This window comes from Mandrillus leucophaeus, unplaced genomic scaffold (genome assembly GCF_000951045.1).
Source record: "Mandrillus leucophaeus isolate KB7577 unplaced genomic scaffold, Mleu.le_1.0 Scaffold663, whole genome shotgun sequence".
Taxonomy (NCBI): domain Eukaryota; kingdom Metazoa; phylum Chordata; class Mammalia; order Primates; family Cercopithecidae; genus Mandrillus; species Mandrillus leucophaeus.
The window spans coordinates 1428129-1436171 of NW_012107175.1; the positions used below are offsets into that span (position 1 = coordinate 1428129).

General features: G+C 36.3%; 1 protein-coding gene across 6 annotated transcripts in view; it reads right to left on the bottom strand.

Annotated features, from left to right (window-relative positions):
• Positions 1-8043, bottom strand: part of PPP2R2B (protein phosphatase 2, regulatory subunit B, beta) — a 516438-nt gene that overhangs the window by 461745 nt on the left and 46650 nt on the right. The window lies entirely within an intron of this gene.

Genomic DNA, 8043 nt, shown 5'->3' on the forward strand with positions numbered 1-8043 from the left:
TTTTTGTATTTTTAGTAGAGATGGGGTTTCACCGTGTTAGCCAGGATGGTCTCGATCTCCTGACCTCATGACCTGCCCACCTCGGCCTCCCAAAGTGTCGGGATTACAGGAATCCTCTCCATTGATTTAAGACGTGGTTCTCGGCTGGGCGCAGTGGCTCACACCTGTAATCCAGCACTTTGGGAGGCCGAGGCAGGCGGATCACGAGGTCAGGAGATAGAGAGAGACCATCCTGGCTAACACGGTGAAACCCCGTCTCTCCTAAAACACAAAAAATTAGCCAGGCATGGTGGCACACACCTGTAGTCCCAGCTACTCAGGAGGCTGAGGTAGGGGAATTGTTTGAACCCAGGAGGCGGAGGTTGCAGTGAGCCAAGATCGTGCCACTATACCCCAGCCTGGCAACAAAGCGAGACTCGGTCTCAAAAAAAAAAAAAAAAAAAAAAAATTGGTGTGGTTGGCTAAGGAGATTCACTGTAAATGGCCACTAAGTAATCTTTTTGGAATGATTGAAATGTTCTGTATCTTCACTGTGGTGATGATCAATGGGAGTATACATGCGTTAAAATTCCTTGAATTACACTCTTTAAAATGGGTGCATTTTATTGCATGCAAATTATGTCCCAACAAAGTTCATTAAAAAATACACTTTCTCAACTTCACTTTCAATTATGGGTGCTTAAGTGTCTCATTTGGGCAATGAGAGATAAGAGAAGTCAGTGGCTGGGGCTTCCAGGACATCTTTTTAACAAGAGGCAACTCTGCTGGCATGGATTTTGTGGCTTTTGTCTGTACTTCAGGCAGACGAGACCCTTGAAATTGACTTTATCAACAGTTTTCCATGCTCTCTGACTGCTGGTCAGGTTTAAACTATAGGAATTTCCAAGAGGAGATATGAGGGAAGGTGGAAGATATTTACACACACACATTCTTTTCGGCAAGGTCTTCAGTTGGCTTTGCCTCTTAACAGAAGACCTTGGCTCCTTTAGAAGCAAAGAACTCAATTAAGACTTCTCATTTTTAGGATTCAGTAACCTCTTCTCCCTTCTTGATCCTGCAGGACCAAGGCTAATAATGATTTAGCTCCTGGTTACTGTACTATGCTTTTTAAATTGAAGAGTAACATGTATACAGAAAAGGCATTAAAGGATTTTTTTTTCACCCATGTAACCACCACCTAGATCAAGAACTAGAACCAATACTCAAAAACACCTTTGGATTCCTACCTCAGTCATTCCCCATTTTATCCCAAAGCAAACACTATCCTGACTTCCGATATTTTGTTTTTGAAATGTATATCAATGAAGCAATACAGTATATTTTCATTCCTGTAAGCAATCCCTTATATAAATATCTCACAATTTACTTGGTCATTCTATTTTTTATGGATATTGAGTTGTTTTCATTTAGCGTTATCATGTACAGTACTGCTATGAACATTCTTATACATGTCTTTTGGTGAATATATGTATGTGTTTCTCTTGGATATATACTTAGTAGAATAGTTGGATTAACTGTATGTGTATATGCAGTTTTAGTGGATTTGCCCATTTTCCAAAGTGGTTGTGATAATTTATACTCTCACTGGTCACATATGAGATTTTTAGTATCACAATATCCTTAACCACCATTGGTATTTTTAGTCCTTTTAATTCTAGCCATTCTGATCAGTATGTAGTGGTATTCCATTGTGGGTTTAATGTGCATTTTCCTGATAATAGAATTGACTACATTTTCAAGTACTTATTCTCTTTTTTGAAATGCCTGTCAAGTCTCTTGCCTATTGTTCTATTGAGCTGTCAGAGTCTTTCTTATTTGTAGTTCTTTATAATCTGATGTCAAGTCTGTTGGTAGTCACCTGCTTTGCTAACTTATTTTTCTACACTGTGGCTTGCCTTTCCAGTCTCTTAACTCTTTTTTTTTTTGATGACTAGGAAAATTTAACTTTAATGTAGTCTAATTTATCAATATTTCCTTTAATGATTATTATCACTTTTTATGTCATTTTAAACATTTTAACCTACCTAAGGTTTTCAATATTTTATGTTATCTTCTAGAAAATTTAGTATTTTATTTTACACATTTTAAACATTTCATTGAAAATTGCTTTATGTGCCTGTGGTAGGGACCAAGATTATTTTTCCCCAAATAATTTCAAAATTTCTCCACACCGTTTATTGAAAAGACCACATTTTCCCCATTGCTCTGTAGTGTCATCTTTTCAAAGATTGGAAATCCACATAAATGTGTGTTTCTGGAATTTATTATATTCCATTGATTTATTTGTTTGTCCTATATCTGATACCCAGTATCTTAATTATTGAAGCTTTATAAGGTATCTTAATAGGTGGTGTTCCAGATTGAACTGTGTCCCCCTGCAAATTCATATATTAAAACCCTAACCTCCTAATGTGACAGTATTTGGAGAAAGGGTCTTTAAGGAGATAAATAAGGTTAAGTAAGGTTATAAAAGTGAGGTCCTAATGCAATAGGACTGGTATGCTTATAAGAAAAAGAAAAGATGCCAAAAGTGGGCACACATAAGGGAAAGGCCATGTGAGGTAACAGCAAGAAGGAAGCTGTCTGCAAGCCAAGAAGAGAGGCTTCACCAGAAACCCACTCTGCCAGCACCTTAATCCAGCCTCTGGAACTGTGAGAAAATCAATCAATATTGTTTAAGCCACACAATCTCTGATATTCTCTTATGGCAGCCCCAGCTGACTAATATAAGTGGTTAATTCCTGTACTATTCTTCCAATTGTGTTGGCTGGCTTCTTGCCCTTTACATTTCTATATAAATTAAGAATTAGCTTTTCGTTTTCCACAAAAACCATCCTGACATTTTTATGAGAATTGCGTGTTGCTGTAGATCACCTAGGAAAGAATAAACAACTTTACAATGGTGAGTCTTTCCATTTGTGAACATGATATATTCCTCTAGTCACTTGTCTTCCTTACTTTCTGCTAATAAAGTTTTTTGGTATTGATGTTTTGAGCCTCTTTGCTTAGATTTATTCCTAAGTATTTGATATTTTGTTGCTCTTAGAAATGATATAACCCCCCAAAATCATTTTAAATGTTTGTTGTTATCATGTGAAGATACAAGTTCAATTTACATGTTAATTAGGTATCTGAACACCTTGCAAAATTACCTATTTATTCTAAATAGTTTGCCTATAAGTACTTTCATATTCTCTATGAAAATATCCCATTAAAATGTTCTCTTCTACCTGTAGCTTGCTGAGAGATTTTATCATGCATATTGATAATACAATTTTTAAAAATTCAGTTCTAGAACTAGCCTTTAGCTTTTTAGTCCATTTACAATTAATGTAACTACCATAGGTTTATTTGTTTTATTTTGGCCTAGGAATGTATTTTTAACTTCTGAAATTTCCCTCTATTAGCTTGTAACTCATGAATTACTTTACCATTTTAAAAATATTGGTGCACTAGAAATTACAGCATATATCTATTAATTATTAAAGTCTAATTTATATTAGCTATCTTACTACTTTCCCCAAAGTGTAAGAGAGCTTAAAAACTTTAACTCCCTTAATCCCTTCCTTCTATTATTTGTGTTATTTTTGTACCCTGTTTTAAACTTTACATGTTATTATTTCTGTCATTTTTTCCATCAACTTACAACACTTTTCATTATTGTTCACTCACTTCTGTATTTTAAATGCATGTCTCCCTTGCAATAAATTATCTCATATTTTACTCATTTAAAAACATCTTTATTTTGCTTTTATCTTAAAGGTTATTTTATTAGATAGAACATGCTAGAGTGGCAGTTAGCTCCTTTCAGCATTTTAAAGCTGTGACTCTACTGTCTTTGGGGTTCCATAATTTCATTAAAAATTCAGCTGTCCAACTGTTTTTGTTTTAATGGTAGTATGTGTTTGTCTCGAGTTTTAAGATGTTGTTTCATTTCTTAGCAGTTCTACTATGATGTGCCTAGGCATAGTTATTTTTTAAAACATTTATCTTGACTGGAGTTGTAACAGTTCTTAAATCTGTAGTTCAATGGTTTTCATCAATTTTAGAAAAATCTCAGTCTGTATCTCCTCAAATATTGATATGGCTCATTACCTCTCTGTCATACTTCTTGGACCTCAATTAAAAATATGTTAGACCTTTTTACTATATCCCATGTATCTTTTGGCTTTTTTCTCATTTTCTACGCTTTGTATTTAGGCACACAGACCAATGGAAAAGAATAGAGAACCCAGAAATAAACCCAAATACTTACAGTCAACTGATCGTCGACAAAGCAAACAAAAACATAAAGTGGGGAAAGGACACTCTTTTCAACAAATGGTGCTGGGATAATTGGCTAACCACATGTAGGATAATGAAACTGGATCCTCGTCTCTCATCTTACACAAAAATCAACTCAAGATGGATTAACGACTTAAACTTAAGACCTGAAACCATAAAAATTCTAGAAGATAGCATTGGAAGAAACCTTCTAGACATTGACTTAGGCAAAGATTTAATGACCAATAACCCAAAGCAAATGCAAGAAAAACAAAGATAAATAGCTAGGACCTAATTAAACTACAGAGCTTTTGCACAGCAAAAGGAACAGTCAGCAGAGTAAACAGACAACCCATAGAGTAGGAGAAAATCTTCACAATCTATACATCTGACAAAGGACTAATATCCTACAACAACTCAAACAAATCAGTAAGAAAAAAACAAACAATCCCATCAAAAAGTGGGCTAAGGACATGAATAGACAATTATCAAAAGAAGATATATAAATGGCCAACAAACATATGAAAAAATGCTCAACATCACTAATGATCAGGGAAATGCAAATGAAAACCACAATGTGATACCGCCTTACTCCTGTAAGAATGGCACTGGAACAGAGGTGTGTCTATTTTGTTTGGTTACACGAGTAAGTTCTTTAGTGGTGATTTGTGAGATTTTGGTGCACCTATCACCCAAGCAGTACGCACTGCACCATATTTATAGTCTTTTAGCTCTCGCCCCTCTCTCTCTCTTCCCCTTAAGTCCTCAAAGTCCACTGTAGCATTCTTATGCCTTTGCATCCTCATAGTTTAGCTCTCACATATCAGTGAAAACACAGATGTTTGGTGTTCCATTTTTGAGTTACTTCACTTAGAATACAGTCTCCATTCTCATCCAGGTCACTGCAAATGCTGTTAATTCATTCTTTTTTATGGCTGTGTAGTATTCGATCATATGTATATATACCACAGTTTCTTCGTCCACTTGTTTATTGATGGACATTTGGGTTGGTCCCACAATTTTGCTATTGTAAGTTGTGCTGCTATAAACATGCTTGTGCAAGTATCTTTTTCGAATAATAAGTTCTTTTCCTCTGGGTAGATACCCAGGTGTGGGATTTCTGGATCAAATGGTAGTTCTACTTTTAGTTTTTTAAAGAATATCTACACTCTCCATATTGTTTTTCATAGTGGCTGTGCTAGTTTACATTCCCACCAGCAGTGTAGAAGTGTTCACTGTTCACTGCATCCATGCCAACATCTACTGTTTTTTAATTTTTTGAAAATTATGAGACCATGCCATAGTGACAAATGAAAACCTTAGGTTAAGAAAACAAATATTAAATACTCAAATTAAGAATGCAATCAATGGATTTAAAAGCTGCTGTACTATAGAAGTAGAGAAGATTACTGATCAGGAAGTCAGGCCAATAAGTATTTGGTCCTGGGCCTCCTTCTATTTTCAATTTCTACTCTTTCTCTTAATAACCACCCAGGCGCATGGCTTTAACTACCATCTACACCTCTCATTCTGTTCTCTTCCCAAAACTCATGGCCTATTTGATGTCACTCCATGGATGGATGATACATAGCTAAAGTTAATTTTACTCAAACAGAACTCTGATACCCTTGAATAGAGGCCCTTGAATATCTATTCTAATGTAGCAATCCAACAGTTACTAACATATTCTCCTATCCCTATTTTGTCATAGTAGTTTTAGGTGCCTGATATTTTGTTGTATTTCCTTTTTACAGTACAACTTTCCCCATTAAAACATAAGTTGCAGGCCAGGCACGGTGGCTCATGCCTGTAATCCCAGCACTTTGGGAAGCCGAGGCAGGTGGATCACAAGTTCAGGAGTTCAAGACCAGCCTGGCCAATATGGTGAAACTCCGTCTCTACTAAAAATACAAAAATTAGCCCTGGGCGTGGTGGTGGGCGCCTGTAGTCCCAGCTACTTGGGAGGCTGAGGCAGGAGAATTGCCTGAACCCGGGAGGCAGAGGTTGCAGTGAGCCAAGATCGTGCCACTACACTCCAGTCTGGGCAACAGAGCGAGACTGTGTCTCAAAAAAACAAAACAAAACAAGCAAACAAACAAACAAAAAACATAAGTTGCACTGGAACAGAGGTGTGTCTATCTTGCTTGCTACTGTATGACCAGTACTCATAACTTAGTCTAGAACATAGTAACAAATATGAATGACAATTTGTGGAATGAACCTGAGAAGATACTCATAGCTAGACTGTACTTCCTTTTGCTTAGATGACTTCTGACTGGAATGGGGTTGGGAAGGTTGTAGGTGGTTTGGGATACAGACAGATGGTGGATTGGGAGGTGATGCATCCTCATTCTTTGCTATCTATAAGCCTACATAGCAAGTCAAGCCTTCATCACAGGGATGCCACTCATATTTCCCGATTGACACCATACTTAAACTTATCCAATTTACTAGCAATCCTATCAACTCTGCCTCCAAAATAATTGATACAATATCTATTCATTTCTTTACAGCTTCTCTGCTGTTGCATTAATCCAAGCCTCTGTCCTTTCTTGTCCACCAACTGTGATAGCCTCTTATTGGTATTCCTGCCTCCTACTCTTGTTTCCCTATCATTTATCTCTACACAGCAACCAAATAGCTTAAAAATAAAAAAATTAAGTCCTTGACCTACTTTAAACTGCAAAGGTTTCCTATTACACTGAAAATAAAGCCAAGTTTCTTATCATGGTGTTTAAGGCCATATATAGCCTGGCCCCTACCTTCTATACTGACTCTGGCTTCATCATTCTTCCTCTTGCAAACTAAGCTCTAGCCATACTGCTCTGCTTTCTTTTATGCTAACAGAGTAAGCTCATTACTGCTTAAGGTCCCTTTTACTTGCTCTTCACTCTGTCTAGAAGATCCTTTCCCCTGATTTTTATATGGTTGATGACCTCGCGTCCTTCAAATCTTCAGCTTCCTGGACCACCATATTTAATGGCCACTCAGTATTTCATTATCACACTATCCTGTATTATCTTCTTCACAATTTTTGTAGCTAACCCAAGTTATTTATTTAGAATATTTTTCCTATTATTGTTTGTTTTATTCATTACCATTTTCCCAGCATCTAAAATAATAGTGACCCATAATAAAATAATGACCCATAGTAGGTCCTTATTACTTATCTGTGGAATATTGCAGTGAATGACAATGAAAGGAATATACTCTCAAGCTCTCACACCACTGCTCTTCTAAATGTCACTTCTTTGGAATGAGTCCATGTTTATTTTTTCTTTACTTAAAAGGAAATAAGTAAAGTTTAAAATCCATATATTTTTCCTTTGCCTATACCCTCTCTCTTCTTATAGAACTATTACATATTTCTTGTAATAATAATGATTGTATATGTTCAATTGACCTTTTATTCCTGTCAAGGTGCTAAATTATCTCATTTATTTATTACATCAACCCTCTGAATTAGATCCTATTATAATGTGCACTTTATAGATAAGATGTATGAGTTTTGGAATGTTTCCATTAGTTTCTCAAGACCACAAAACCAGGTAATGATAAGAAAGACTTTGAATGACTGATGACTGAAACTTTTTTAAACAACCCATTTGGTAATCAGTGATGGTGGTAGAAAGGGGAGATGTGGGGCAGGGAGGAAGAGGAAGGGAGAGAGAACACTTTATATCATGACAGCCAGATGAAACTTTGGTAGCAAACTCTGAACTCGGCTCATTTAACATCATTCCCAGAAGGAAGGTGTATTAGTTCATTCTCACACTGCTA